The sequence below is a fragment of the Sapajus apella genome, unplaced genomic scaffold (assembly GCF_009761245.1).
Source record: "Sapajus apella isolate SASKATOON/1434 unplaced genomic scaffold, GSC_monkey_1.0 scaffold1, whole genome shotgun sequence".
NCBI lineage: Eukaryota > Metazoa > Chordata > Mammalia > Primates > Cebidae > Sapajus > Sapajus apella.
The window spans coordinates 52,583,399-52,599,120 of record NW_022436941.1 but is presented as its reverse complement, the minus strand read 5'-3'; the positions used below and the strand labels follow the sequence as shown (position 1 = coordinate 52,599,120).

The 15,722-nt window shown below is 36.2% G+C and overlaps 1 long non-coding RNA gene across 1 annotated transcript; it reads right to left on the bottom strand.

Annotated features, from left to right (window-relative positions):
- Positions 1-3,115: 3,115 nt before the first annotated feature.
- Positions 3,116-6,153, bottom strand: LOC116561645. The gene is made up of 2 exons (XR_004273557.1): positions 5,904-6,153; positions 3,116-3,268 (listed from the first exon to the last, which is right to left on the bottom strand). It is a non-coding gene; the product is annotated as an uncharacterized LOC116561645 (long non-coding RNA).
- Positions 6,154-15,722: the final 9,569 nt, after the last annotated feature.

The following is a 15,722-nucleotide window of genomic DNA, read 5'->3' as shown; positions in this document are numbered from 1 at the left end:
TGGCTAAGGAGATCAATTTTCTTATCCACACGCCCCCCAGTTCAAAAACTTGACATTATTTACACTGTTCCTCTGTATCAAAAACTCAAGTTGCAGTTGAGAATTCAATTTAATTGAACTAAGTCACTCCAAAGCTGAAATTTTTTGTATGTGGAAAGGAAGGTAGATTATAATGAAATGTATACACACACAGAAAGTCTCACGAGCTTTAGGAAAGTGATTGTGGACGCGAGGGAGCCATTTGAAGATGTGGGGAATGTTATTACTGATGGCAGTGGTAATAGATACTGTAGAAAGAGGTTATTTTTTTAAGGACATTGAACTTCTTTTCCCTTCCTTTGAGTTCCTGCGCTAGTTTTGCCCTGATTTTTGGTCTTTGTTAGAAGCAACAGCCATTATTTCACCCAATCTATATATAATATATAAGTGAAAAGGCAAATGTTTGTTGCAGATTGCTTTTTAGAACAGATAACTTCTGGAGAATGAAAATGTTTATTATTCTTTTACTTGTTGGATTGCCTTGCAAATATCCTACATATAGCATAGAATTCTGATTATAATGAAGATGAGTATATTTGTCATTGAGAAAATTTCAGTTCCTAAGGAAATTTTTCCAAGTGACGTGCAGTTAGTTTGTGCCAACCTTGGTTTTATAAGTTATAACCTGACAAAACTATATGAAGCCGACTTCTGGAGCTTAAAAATGTTAGATGTGTCACAATGAATGAAGCATTACATTTCACATGTTTTTATTTTTTGTTCTTCACAGGCTCTCTGCAGTGCCACTGCTGACTTCTGGATGGCACTGTAGAATTTTAATAGTCCCAATTTCAGGCACAATTTGTTTTCTGTTGAAGTGTCAGACCTATTTTAATGGGAGTGAAAACCATGCAACTAGTCAGGTGCAAAACAGCTTAGGGGAAATATCAGAGAATGTAGGAGAATAGAGATTGCAATGACAGAGTTTCATTTATAGCCTCAACTTACAGATTCAGATTCCTACATTCTTTCAAAAATAATAATGAAATAAACCCAATAATCAAAAACATGAATGAAGTTCCATATGTGATTCATTTGCATATGGATAAGAAGATATTTGAAGTAGGACATGATTACCTTAACAGATTAATAACTAAGCCAGTTCTGTAATGGCTTCACAGAGGAAAAGGGCATTTCTTAGGAATTCTTTCTTTCATAAAGTGAACAATCTTGTCCAGTGTTGGCCAGCATACACCTTGGGATGAAAAAATTGTGATTGTGAATAAGTACAGAAAAAGTGCCTGCAGCATATAGTCACACACTTGTGGTAACAAGAGGACAATGTCATTTGCTGTACAAATACAAAGGGAAAAAAATGACGTTAAGACTTACTGTTTCAAGTCTTAAACAGGGATATGTAAAGCAGACAAATTTGGAAAGATACAAAACTATGATTATCTTTGTTTGGGCAATGATGGAATATCTAGCTGAAATTAACTCTAGATTTTACATCTTATTATTGTCAAGCCTGTATGTTTCTTTATTGTTATTAAAAGTCTCCTCAATTGCTTATTTATCCAGAATTGAAAGACACAGCTCGAATATAAAGAATATTACAAAATTTTACCAAATAGATCAAATAAATGATGAAATAAAGCAATGCAAGAAACTTTAATGCTTTCTAAAAACAATTAAAAAAATCATAATGCATAAAATTTTCTAAGTGTATTTTATCCTATGAAAAAATTCAGACTTAATAATATCTGAAACTGCCATCCTGCTTTTATCATCTTTCATATTGTAATTAAAATAACCATAGTAACAATTGCAGAAATGTCCTTCCGAAGAAATATTTACAATGTGACTTTTATATTATAATATACACATACACACGTGTTTTCCTCACATATACTTAATATGTTTATCAAAGACATTTTTATTTTATTTTAATTTACTTTCATGAATAACTTTAGTATATTATGGCATTAAATGTTTTTTTTTCAGGAATAAAACCTAACTTTATAACATCAAAAGGTTATCTTATGAAGTCTTTACTTGATAGGAATCAATTACCTTGATAAGCAGGAATCATTTGCATTTTAACTCAGAGAAAATTAGTTAACTGTACATGTAACATTTCCTATAAAGGTGTATGATGAGTCAAGCACAACTATTGAGGATGTTTACAATTAGCAGATTCTACTTTGATAATTTTTGCATGTATATATATATATATATATATATATATATAGTCTTAATAAACAGTAAGTTCCTTGAGAACATGGATTATGTCTCATTTATTTTTAATATCTTATTGTACTCAGTACACTATATTAAAATAGTTATCATTCAATAAATGCTTTTTAGACAAATAATTTATATTTTATATATGCATGAGTAGTATTACAAGGAAAAACATACACTTATTAGAAAGACAACATTTCGTAGATGAACACATGAAAAAATCTTGAAACAATTTGTAACCATTTCTGTATTCCATGGAACTTAAATCCTTTCATATAAAATTCCTTTTATTATCATATTTGTTTCCAAAGTGATACTACATCATTGACTCAATGTTTTTGTACAATAACCATTAGATTCTTCCTTGTTCATGAACTCCTTCCCCATTTCCCCAACTCCTTTTCCATTTCCCCAACTTCTTCCTTTGAACTTCCAATTGAATTTTGTCTGTACTTTGACCATAATGCTTTCTTCTTTTCAGTTTTTCTTATTATTTATATGTTTTATTCATATATATTTTATGTATGTTATTTACCCTTCTGGATTGCTCCTTGAAAACAGGATCCACATTTGATTCATCTTAGTACCCCAGTAGCAATTCACAGAACATACTAGCAATTTAATGAATTGAATGGATGCATAAACCATTAACAATTTATTAAGTATCCACTCTGTGTACAACAGTGTGTGAGACCCTGAGGATACAAAGAAACATAAGAGATGGCTCTTGTTCTAGAGGAGCTTATGGTATTTAGAGGAATGCATATAGGTACATCAAAATATAACCATAGGTAATTATGGGTTCACAATTTCCAATACTTTTGCTTGTCTTTCTTTATATTTAGAGTTTTTAAAAAATAAATTTCACTTATTAAAATACAACTTACAAAACATTTTTCATAGAAATGGTTTTATTCCTTTATTTTTGCATGAACTGAACTCAAATTACAACTTTATCAAAACCAAACAGACTTCAAGCCTTCATGAGGCTCAACATGAATCTTCTCTCTGGATAGGTGCACCTCTATGCTTACATTTCTTTCTCCTAAAAAATAAAACAATCGTGTGTGCATGTAAATACAAGCACAGGCAGGCCTACAGAGAGTATCAGGCATAAATTATAAAAGTAGTTTATTCTTCTTTGGATTCACAGGGTAAATTATTCATATGTGACTCTGTAAAGCACATTGAGTAAGTGGACTATTTTCCCACTCGACTTCAAATATCCCCACTCCAAGCTTTAAAAATACTAGCAGTATATTTTGGGGAGAAAATCTATACATTTCTCTTAGCTAATGTCTAACTGAGGGCTGTCAAAGAGAAGACTTAAGTGTAACATATATGATTTTATTCATAATCATACCATTCTTTCTTCCTTTCTAATTTAATATTTTTAGAGAATAATAAGCATTAAGAACACAAAACAGATATGAACGTAGTAACTACCGTGAAAAGTTCAAATGCGGCATAAGGAGAGAATCAGATCTTCAAAGCTTGGCCCTCCCTTTCTCTAACAGATCTTGCCTAGAGCGCCTATGTATTTCCATTTAAAAATGCTGCAGTTGTTACCTGTTTTTCCCTTTTTATCATTATGTAACAGATTTTGGGCTGTATTTAAAATTTTTAAAGAACTATGTTTTAGATGATAGGTGGTTTGAACTACTAAATAGAGTATTGGTGTGTGGGCGGATGGTTGTCTCTTTTTGCACTCTGCAGCTGAATGCCTGAGGCACTGCCAGGGAACAGTGGAAGATATTTATGGAAGCAGGCAAGTCTGTATGCACCCATGCTAGCCAGCAATCGATCTCCCTCCCTCTTGCCCTCACCTCTGTAAACATATTTATAGGCAATTGCATGTGCAATGCACACACATACATACTACACAAGTAAAATTGTTTCTTCCATATGCTTCAATTTTCTCAATGCTCTTCATATTTTTCATTTTTCTGATATTTGGATAGGTCAAGCAATCAGTGTACACATTCAATATGGTACTGCATCTTGTTTTGCAGAAAAGTTGGCATAATCAAAGCTAAATAATCTTGCAATCAATGGCATTTTAGAACAGAGAAAAGATTATGAGTATGCATATGATTTTCACTTTCCTTGCTTCAAGTTTATTGACTCCAAGATACCAATTTGGCTTTTTCTCTTCTGTTCCATTCTGTTACTGTCACTCTTACACATACACACATATTTGACTACATTTCTGAAAGAATAGAAAACAGTGGTCTGCTCCACTTTACATAAAAAATACCTTCTTTAAAAATACATGTAAAAAGTCTTGTATAGAGAAGAAGAAGGTTGCTATTTAGAACAACATTATTTTGAATTACTTCATAAAGTGAAGGTCTTTTGATAAAAAAGAAACTTCAAGTTACTTTTTGCTTTTTAAATATTTCAAGCCACATAGATTGGATTTAGTAACATTCAATTGCTTTATTTCAGGAATGCTTCTTCATGTTTTTAGGTGCTGATATAGACACAAACTGATATCTGAGAGCTGGATACATAGTAGGCTCATAAATTGTCTTCTGCTGGAATTGATTTAAATGTGAAAGTGATTTGTAAATTCTCATTGTATATGCTTCTGGACCAAGATAAAAACGTCATCACTCCATTAATGATTTTATTATCTTGTTTTAGATATTTAGAAAGAAAGACTAAAGTCAATTCCTGTGGCAATGAAATTTTGACATCTTTAGGAAGAAATTGTGTGTGTGTGTGTGTGTGTGTGTGTGTGCGTGTGTGTTTGTGTGTGTAAAATCTTATATGTAGTATACTTTATATTGGATCAACAAATTTATTTTGTGAAAGTTGCAGTATAAGTCCTTTGTGTGTGCATGTGTGTGTCTGTTAGAGAGAGAGAGAGAGAAAGAAAGAGAGAGTGTGTAAAGTATATAGCGAACAAAACATACAACAAATTCCAAACTAAACTTTATGAATTCAATTAAAAACTTGCATAGAGGGCGTTCAGTCACATGAAATTGGTACAGACAGTTTTTCAACATAGAAGAAGGAAAATTGGTTTAAATAATATCTCAAAATAGCACAACTTGCAGCAAGTATATAATTTGTGAAGTAATTGGGTAATTAATTGAAAAAAAAACGTTGAGCAGTGCACGAAGCTTGTCCATCTTTCAAAAACTGGAGCTCAGATGGCATATGGCAGAATATAAATGTGTCTCTTTTCTGATGCTTTGAATGTTAATTTTACAGACTGTTCTAGTTCATCCCATTCGTAATGGTAAAGATAAATTTTAGTTCACAAGAAAATATATTATTTAATACAGAGCTTATATTTTTGTTTTTTTCAAAATTAATACAAGTCTTATGGAATATTTCTTAATATTTTAGGATATCCTCACTTTCTTAAATTTCTTTCATTAATTGTTTATTTCCTCAGTATTTTCCTAATGTAGATTAAACCTTAGGAAACATGGTCCTGGTCACAATTCAAGGCCACTCTGTACACCTTGATATACCTTTATGGTCTCAGTTTTCATTAATTCTCTCCATACACACCAAGCTTCAATCTCACAAAATTTCTCCCTTCCCACCTCTACCCCCAACCCCAGCCCACACAACTTGTGCCAATCTCTTTGGAGATACTGTGTTTCTATCCAAAATGCCTGTGCTCATCCAATTACCTGGAATCTACGTTCTCTTATTTTTTTTACCTGCTAACCCTCCAGTCACCTTTCAACACTCCATTCAAACACAGCCTTCTCTAATACAGCATCTTCTTCTTACTCAGGCTGAGATAGTTCCTCCTCTCTTTGAGTTCCCCTTGTATTTGCCCCATTATGTTAGAGATTTTTTTTCTTTTTTTTTTTAATGAAGCCGTCTCTCTGTCTAGATTACATGCTGCTCAAAGGAGGAGGTCATGAGCAATTAATATTGGAATCCTCAGTACGGAGCATAATGTCTGAAATATACAAAATAATGCTAATTAATTTTGATAATATTTTGCTTGAGAAAAATAGTGGTTGTCCTCAAATAGTAAGAGGATTAAAAACACTAAGTTCTTTGAGAGGCTGAACTGGGTGGATTACTTGGGGCCAAGAGTTGGAGACCAGCCCATTTTTACTAAAAACACACACAAAAAAATTGTTGAGCGTGGTGGCATGCCCCTGTAGTCCCAGCTACTTGGGAGGCTGAGGCACAGGAATTGCTTGAACCCAGGAGGCGGAGGTTGCAGTGAGCTGAGATCGTGCCACTGCATTCCCACCAGGTGACAGCACAAGATTCTGCCTTAAAATAAAACCAAAACGCCCACTAAGTTACCAAGAATAATACATAATAAATTACAGAGAAACAAATAATTGAATAATGGAGTCATACAAGCTTAAAAATTGAGAGAGAGAGAGAGAGAGAGAGAGAGAGGAAAATAACTTAGCTAGTTTGATAAGCTAGCTTTTGGTTAGCTAGCTAGGTAAGTTATTTTCTTCTCTCTCTCAATTTTTAATCTTGCATGTCTGACTCCTTAGTCACTTATAAGTATGAATCTTCTGCGTAAGTATAGGGGCTGAGAGACAGTATTTGAGCCAGTGTTTTAAGTTTACCAGGGTTGACTTAGGGGAAATTACTTAAATTTGCATTTCTTCTTTGAAAAGTAGGGAGCATATGAATACCAGCCACACAGGTTGATCATGAGGGTCACATGATGTCATATATGTAAAGTTCACAGGATGTGAACAGACTAATGTCTGTTCATTCAATAGACATTAGCGATTATTATTATTATTATTATTGAGATGGAGTTTCGCTCTTGTCCCCCAGACTGGGGTGCAATGGCGAGATCATGGCTCACTGCAATCTCTGCTTCCTGGATTCAAGTGATTCTCCTGCCTCAGTTTCCCAAGTAGCTGGGATTACAGGCATGCATCGCCACACCTGGCTAATTTTTGTATTTTTAGTACAGATGGGGTTTCACCATGTTGGCCAGGCTGGTATCAAATTCCCGGCCTCAAGTGAGCCACATGCCTCAGCCTCCCAAAGTGCAGGGATTACAGGTGTGAGCCACTGTGCCTGGCTCATGCTATTATTATTATCATCAATGCTTTTGCTCCTCCTTTGAAATTTCTAGTCTTTACCATATTGGCTCCTGAACTCTGCTTTGCATTTAAAAGGTAATTTAAAAAATAAACAATCTACCTTTGGCAGTTAAGACACCATTTATCCAATTTCTATCTTATTAGCAGAAGTCAATGTAGAGAAACCTTTTGAACGTAATCTATTTCTCCTTGATAAATCCAACTGGTAGTTTCTGTAAAACCCATTTCAGCTGGTTAAACCTAGAGTCACTGAGTTCCCTTAGAATAAACTCACATTTTTACCCTCACCATCAAAGTCAAATTTACCTCCTAAGAAGTTTAAATATTCTATCTTTTCCTTTTCAGACATCATTTTATTACATTTCTCATGTTTAGCAGACAAAGAAGTTATAATATTATAAGCCAGTATCACTTCTGCAAATTGATGCTGCTGGTTCACACATTAGCACTAGCATTAAAATGTTTAGGTCAGAAACTACTTGCCAGATGTTTTCTCATCGCATGAGGAGGCTGGTTGGCAAGGACAGCACAGTCTGCCCCTCCCTACTTAGGGCATTGTGAATACTACGCTGCAAACACTGATAAAAAGCAGGTGTCACTGAAGGAGCTAGAATCATGGAGCTACAAGGGATAGAAGGATAAGATGACATTTTCACCAAGTGCATTTTAATTCTCACTATATATTTTTAAAAAGTTTAGTGGATTATTTTTCATTTCCTTCTTCAAATCACCTCTGAAACTCTTCCAAGCCTGCACATTACTGTCTTTGTGCTGAGAACTTGTAGTCTCATATCAAATTCTGGGCCCTTCACACACACATACAAAGGATGATACTTGCAGGAATTGTGACTGGGATACACTGAGTATCCCAGTGACTGGGTATGCATTGAGTACCTAGGTGGCACAAGGCAGAGGGAGAATGGAAATGAAAATGTATATTTCCTCCACGCAAGGAACTGATTATCTTAAGTTTAGTAAGTATAGACATGTTTTTACTTTAAATGAATGCATACTATTGACCCAGTATCTAATGGAATGATGAAAAAATAAAGAACAGTAGAGCTTTATGACCAGATGAGTAAAGAAAATAACAAGACTGGGAAACAGTGTATCACAAATGTTGTGATGGTTGTCACAGTTACAACTTGTGACACTAGAGCAAAGTGGAAAAGTGGTTTGTGCTGTAAAAAGGTGTTAAACATAATAGAAGAGCCACTATTAAGAGGAATTTTTTAAAATAAAACATAGTGAATTTGGTAGGACAGTTCCTTTCAATAGGCAAAATAGGACTAGTGAGCTAGTCATCTGAAATCAGAATTAAATGTTGCTGGCCAAAATAATAAGCTTAGATCAGGATCAGGATCTAAGTTTATTATTTAAGTTTTGACCAGCTACAAACTGACCTGAGTTCTGCACAAAAAAGAAAACCATTTTTAAATGGAGAGATGAAGAAATGTCATTAATTTGTGGTCCCCCAAAATCAAATTTATTGCACATATATTTTTGAATCTTATATCTGTCAAATAATAATTTCAGCTAGATATGAAAAAGTTAGTTTCTATCACAATTGACAGTGTTCCAGCTATGTTAGGTAAAAAATCCATATTTATTGGAATTTTAAAACAAAAGACTGATATTTCTCTTACTGTTTCATTCTTCTGTGTAATACATATTGAAAATATTTGGAGCTTCACCAAGATGGCCAAATAGGACCAACTCCGGAGTGCAGTTCCCAACCAGAGTGATGCAGAGGGTGAGTGAGCTCTGCGTTTCCAACTGAGGTACCCAGGCGCATGTAGGAGGGTGAGCTGAGGCAGGGTCGGGCACTGCCCCACCCGGGAAGTGCAACAGACCAGAGGACTCCTCCTCTGACCCAACGGAGGCCATTGAGGCCTTTTCTGGCCACTCTGGCACTCTGGTTCACATATTGCGCTTCTCCCATAGTCTTTACAGCCCACAGATCAAGAGATTCCCACCAGTGGATGAACACCATGGGTTTCCAGCACAAAAACCTGCACAAATCTGGGCAGCTGTTTTAACTGGCACCTGGAGTGCCTACGAGATAGAACTGCCCATTCCCCTGAAAAAGAGGGGGCTAAAGGCAGGGAGCCAGATGATCCAGGTCAGCAGGTCCCACCACCCATAAAGACCAACAAACGGAAATGCACTGGCTTGAGAGTTTTGCAGCCAGCACAGCAGTTTGAGCTCGACCCAGGACAGTGGAGCTCTGTGGTGGGAAGGGCATCCACCATTACTGAGGCAGTCTGCTATTATCAAGGCAGTTCTAACCTTACCTGTGTAAGCAAAACCCCAAGGAAGTTTACACCACAGTTGGGCAGAGCTCACAACAGTTCAGCAACGCTTCTACAGGCAGACTGCTGCGACTAGGCCCCTTCCTTGCTGGCAGGGCATCTCTGAAAAAAGGCAGCAGCACTTCAGGAACTTATAAATAAAGTCCCACCTTCCCAGGACAGAGCACCTGGGAAAAGAGGCAGTTGTGAGTTCTGCTGCAGCAGACCTAAACATCCCTGCCTGGTAGCTCTGAATGGAACAACACAGCTCCCAGCACAGCACTTGAGCTCTGATAAGGGACAGACAGCCTCCTTAATTGGCTCCCTGACCACCATATAATCCAAAGAGGCACCTCATAAAGAAGAGCTCTGACTGAAATCTGGCAGGGAACCCTTCTGGGATGAAGATACCAGAAAAAGGAGCAGGCAGCAATCCTTACTGTTCTGCAGCCCCCACAGTGATTCCCAGGCAAGCATTCCTGAAGCAGAGGGGCCTGACTGTTAGAAGGACAGCTAAAAAACAGAAAGAAATAGCTTCAACGTCAACAGAAAGAGCATCCACTCAGAGACCCCAACTGAAAGTCACCAACTTCAAAGACCAAAGGTAGATGAATCCATAAAGATAGGGGAAAACCAGTGAAAAAAGGATAAAATCACCAAAAACCAGAACACCTCTTCTCCTCCAAGAGATCACAACTCACCATCAAGGGAACAAAACTGGATGGAGAATGGAGTATGACGAATTGACAGACGCAGGCTACAGAAGGTGGGTAATAACAAACCTCTCTGAGCTAAAGGAACATGTTGTAACCCAATGCAAAGAAAATAAGAACCTTTAAAAAAGGGAAGATAAAATGCTAAATAGAATAACCAACTTAGAGAAAAACATAAACAACTTGATGGAGCAAAAAAACACAGCATGAGAACTTTGTGAAGCATACGCAAGTTTCAATAGCCAATCAATAAAGCAGAAGAAAGGATATCAGAGATTGAAGATCAACTCAATGAAATAAAATGATAAGGCAAGATTATAGAAAAAAGAGTGAAAAGAAATGAACAAAGCCTCCAAGAAATGTGAGATTGTGTGAAAAGATCTAATCTACCTTTGATCAGTGTACCTGAAAGTGACAGGGAGAATGAATCCAAGCTGGAAAACGCTCTTGAGGATATTATCCAGGAGAACTTCCCCAACCTAGCAAGGCAGACCAACATTCAAATCCAGGAAATACAGAAAATACCACAAAGAAATTCCTCAAGAAGAGCAACCACAAGGCACATAATTGTCAGATTCACCAGGATTGAAATGAAGGAAAAAATGCTAAGAGCAGCCAGAGAGAAAGGTTGGGTTACCCACAAAGGGAAGTGCATCAGGCTCACAGTTGATCTCTACAAGCCGGAAGAGAGTGGGGGCCAATATTCAACATCCTTAAAGAAAAGAACTTTCAACCCAGAATTTCATGTCTAGCCAAACTAAGCTTCATGAGTGAAGGAGAAATAAAATCCTTTACAGACAAGCAATTGCTGAGAGATTTCATTACCACCAGGCCTGCCTTGAAAGAGCTCCTGAAGGAAGCACTAAACATGGAAAGGAACAACCAGTACTAGCCACAGCAAAAACATACGAAATGGTAAAGACCATTGACACAGTGAAGAAACTGCATCTGCTAACAGGCAAAACAACCAGCCAGTATCAAAATGGCAGGATCAAATTAGCACAAAACAATATTAACCTTAAATATAAACGGGCTAAATGCCCCAATCAAAAGACACACTGACAAATTGGATAAAACGTTAAGACCCATTGGTATGCTGTATTCAGAAGACCCGTCTTACCTGCAAAGGCATACATAGACTCAAAATAAAGGGATGGAGGATAATTTGCCAAATAGAGAAAGAGGAAAAAAAAGCAAGGATTGCAATCCTCCTCTCTGATAAAATGGACTTTAAACCAACAAAGATCAAAAGAGACAAAGAAGGGCATTACATAATGGTAAAAGGATCAACACAACAAGAAAAAATAACTGTCCTAAATATATATGCACCCAATACAGGAGCACCCAGATACATAAAACAAGCTCTTAATGACCTATAAAGAGACTTAGACTCCCAGACAATAATAGTGGGAGACTTTAATACTCTACTGTCAATATTAGACAGATCAATGATACAGAAAATTAACAAGGATATTCAGAACATGAACTGAGATCTGAGGCAAGTAGACCTAATAGATATCTACAGAACTCTCCATCCCAAATCCACAGAATATACATTCTCTTCAGCAACACATTGCACTTACTCTAAAATTGATCACATAATTGAAAGTAAATCACTCCTCAGAAAATGCAAAAGAACAGAAATCATAACCTGTCTCTGAGACCACAGTACCACCAAATTAGAACTCAGGATTAAGAAACTCACTCAAAATCGCACAACTATATGGAAACTGAACAACCTGCTCCTGAATGACTACTGGATAAATAATGAAATGAAGGCAGAAATAAGGATGTTCTTCAAAACCAATGAGAAAGAAGACACAATTTACCAGAATCTCTGGGACACATTTAAAGCAGTGTCTACAGGGAAATTTATAACAATGAGTGACTATATGAGAAGTGAGGAAAGACATAAAATCAACATGTCATGATTAAAAGAGGTAGAGGAGCAAGATCAAACAACTTAAAAAGCTAACAGAAGACAAGAAATAACTAATATCAGAGCAGAACCGAAGGAGATAGAGACACAAAGAACCCTTCAAAAAATCAATAAATCCAGGAGCTGATTTTTTTGAAAAGATCAACAAAATAAACAGACTGCTAGCCAGACTAATGAAAAAGAAAAGAGAAGAATCTAACAGCTGCAATAAAAAATAATAAAGAGGATATCACCACTGATTCCAAAGAAATACAAACTACCATCAGAGATTACTACAAACAACTCATAAACCAGTAAATCTGGAAGAAATGGATAAATTCCTGGACACTTAGACCCTCCCAAGACTAAACCAGGAAGAAGTTGAATCCCTGAATAGAAGAGGGTCTGAAGTAGAGGCAGCAATTAATAGCCTACCAACCAAAAAAGTCCAGGTCCAGACAGGTTCACAGCCAAATTCTACCAGATGAACAAAGAGAAGCTGGTGCCATTCCTTCTGAAATTATTTCAGACAATACAAAAAGAGGGAATCCTCCCTAACTCATTTTATGAGACTTACTCATCCTATTACCAAAACATGGCAGAGATACAAGTAAAAAAGGAAATTTCAGGCCAACATCTATGATGAACATCAATGCAAAAATCTTCAATAAAATACTGACAAAACTAATGCAACATCACATTAAAAAGCTTATCCATCACGATCAAGTAAGCTTCATCCCCAGAATGCAAGGCTGGTTTAACACATGCAAATCTAACAATGTAATCCATCACATAAACAGAACCAAAGACAAAAACCACATGATTATCTTGACAGATGCAGGGAAGGCTGTCAACAAAATTCAACAGCCCTTTATGATAAAAAAAACTCTTAATAAACTGGGTATCAATGGGATGTATCTCCAAATAATAACAGCTATTTATTACAAACCCACAGCCAATATCATACTGAATGGGCAAAAACCGGAAGCATTATCTTTGAAAACTGGCACTAGACAAGTGTGCCCTCTCTCACCATTCCTATTCAATATAGTATTGGAAGTTCTAGCCAGAGCAATCAAGCAAGAAAAAGAAATAAAGGGTATTCAATTAGGAAAAGAGGAAGTCAGATTTTCTCTATTTGCAGATGACATGATTATATTCTTAGAAGACCCTATCATCTCAGCCCAAAATCTCCTTAAGATAATAAGCAACTTCAGCAAAGTCTCAGGATACAAAATCAATGTGCAAAAATTGCAAGCATTCCTATACACCAACAATAGACAAACAGAGAGTCAAATCAAGAGTGAACTCCCATTCACGATTGCTACTAAGAGAATAAAATACCTAGGAATACAACTAACAAAAGATGAGAAACACCTCTTCAAGGAGAACTACAAACCACTGCTCAAGGAAATAAGAGAGGGCACAAACAGATGGAAATACATTCCATGCTCACAGTTAGGAAGAATCAATATTGTGAAAATGGCCATACTACCCAAAGTAATTTATAGATTCAATGCTATCACTATCAAACTACCATTGACCTTCTTCCCAGAACTTGAAAAAAACACCTTAAACTTCATATGGAACCAAAAAGAGCCTACGTAGCAAAGACAATCCTAAGGAAAAAGAACAAACCTGAAGGCATCACACTACCTGACTTCAAACTATACTACAATGCTACAATAATCAAAACAGCATGGGACTGGTACCAAAACAGAGATATAGACCAATGGAACAGAACAGAGGCCTCAGAAGTAACGCCACACATCTACAGCCATCTGATCTTTGACAAACCTGACAAAACAAGCAATGGGGAAATTATTCCCTGTTTAATAAATGGTGTTGGGAAAACTGGCTAGCCATGTGCAGAAAGCAGAATCTGGACCCCTTCCTGACACCTTATACAAAAATTGACTCCAGATGGATTAAAGATTTAAACATAAGACCTAACACCATGAAAACCCTAGAAGAAAACCTAGGCAGAACCATTCAGGACATAAGCACAGGCAAGGACTTCATTACTAAAACACCAAAAGCAATGGTGGCAACAAAAGCCAAAACAGACAAATGGGATCTAATTAAACATAAGAGCTTCTGCATAGCAAAAGAAATAATCATTAGAGTGAACCGGGAACCAACAGAATGGGAAAAAATTCTTGCAAGCTATCCATCTGACAAAAGGCTAATATCCAGAATCTACAAAGAACTAAAACAAATTTACAAGAAAAAAACAAACAACTCCATCAAAAAGTGGGCAGAAGATAGGAACAGACACTTCAATGGAATACATTTACACAGCGAACAAACACATGAAAAAATGCTCATCATCACTGGTCATTAGAGAAATGCAAATCAAAATCACATTGAAATACCATCTCATACCAGTTAGAATGGTGATCATTAAAAAATCTGGAGACAACAGATGCTGAAAGGATGTGGAGAAATAGGAACGCTTTTACACTGTTGGTGGAGTGTAAATTAGTTCAACCACTGTGGAAGACAGTGTGGTGATTCCTCAAGGATCTAGAAATAAAAATACCATTTGATCCTGCAATCCCAATCCCATTACCGGATATATACCTAAAGGATTATAAATCATTCTATTACAAAGACACATGCACATGTATGTTCATTGCAGCACTGTTTACAATAGCAAAGACCTGGAACCAACCCAAATGCCCATTTATGATAGACTGGACAGGGAAAATGTGGCACAGAATACTATGCAGCCATAAAAAAGATTGAGTTCATGTCCTTTGCAGGGACATGGATGAATCTGGAAAACGTCATTCTCAGCAAAATGACACAAGAACAGAAAACCAAACACCACATGTTCTTGCTCAAAAGTGGGTGTTGAACAATGACATCATATGGACACAGGGAGGGGAACATCACACACTGGGATCTGTTGGGGGGTGGGGTGCTAAGGGAGGGATAGGAGGGGATGGGGAAATTGGGGAGGTATAACATTAGGAGAAATACCTAATGTAGGTGACAGGGTGATGGAGGCAGCAAACCACCATGACATGTGTATACCAATGTAATCATCCTTCAAGATCTGCACATGTACCCCAGAACTTAAAGTAAATTTTTTTAAAAAAAGAAAATATTTATACTCAGATTTCTGAAAAACACTCTATGAAACATATAATAGATAGGGTTGTTTAAGGTAATCATTATATGTGCATAATGTGTGTAAATACTATTCATTATTGACAGTTCATGGGAACTATTGAAAAAAATTGACACTGAGTTTAGTTATTCTGTATTCTTTGCCAGTGCCTATTGGTTCAGTCTTGGAACATTTTACAAGGTCTACTGTTTTGAAAACATTTTCTGATAACCCAGTACAAAGATTTTTTTTTTTTTAATTTTGAGGTTCTAACCTTATTTGTGACATAATTAAACAGATATAAAATGCTGACTGGAAAATTTTCATAATACAAAACAATAACAATGATTTACATATTTAAAAAAGATCAGTATACAAAATACTTTAATTGTAATTTATAGTGTT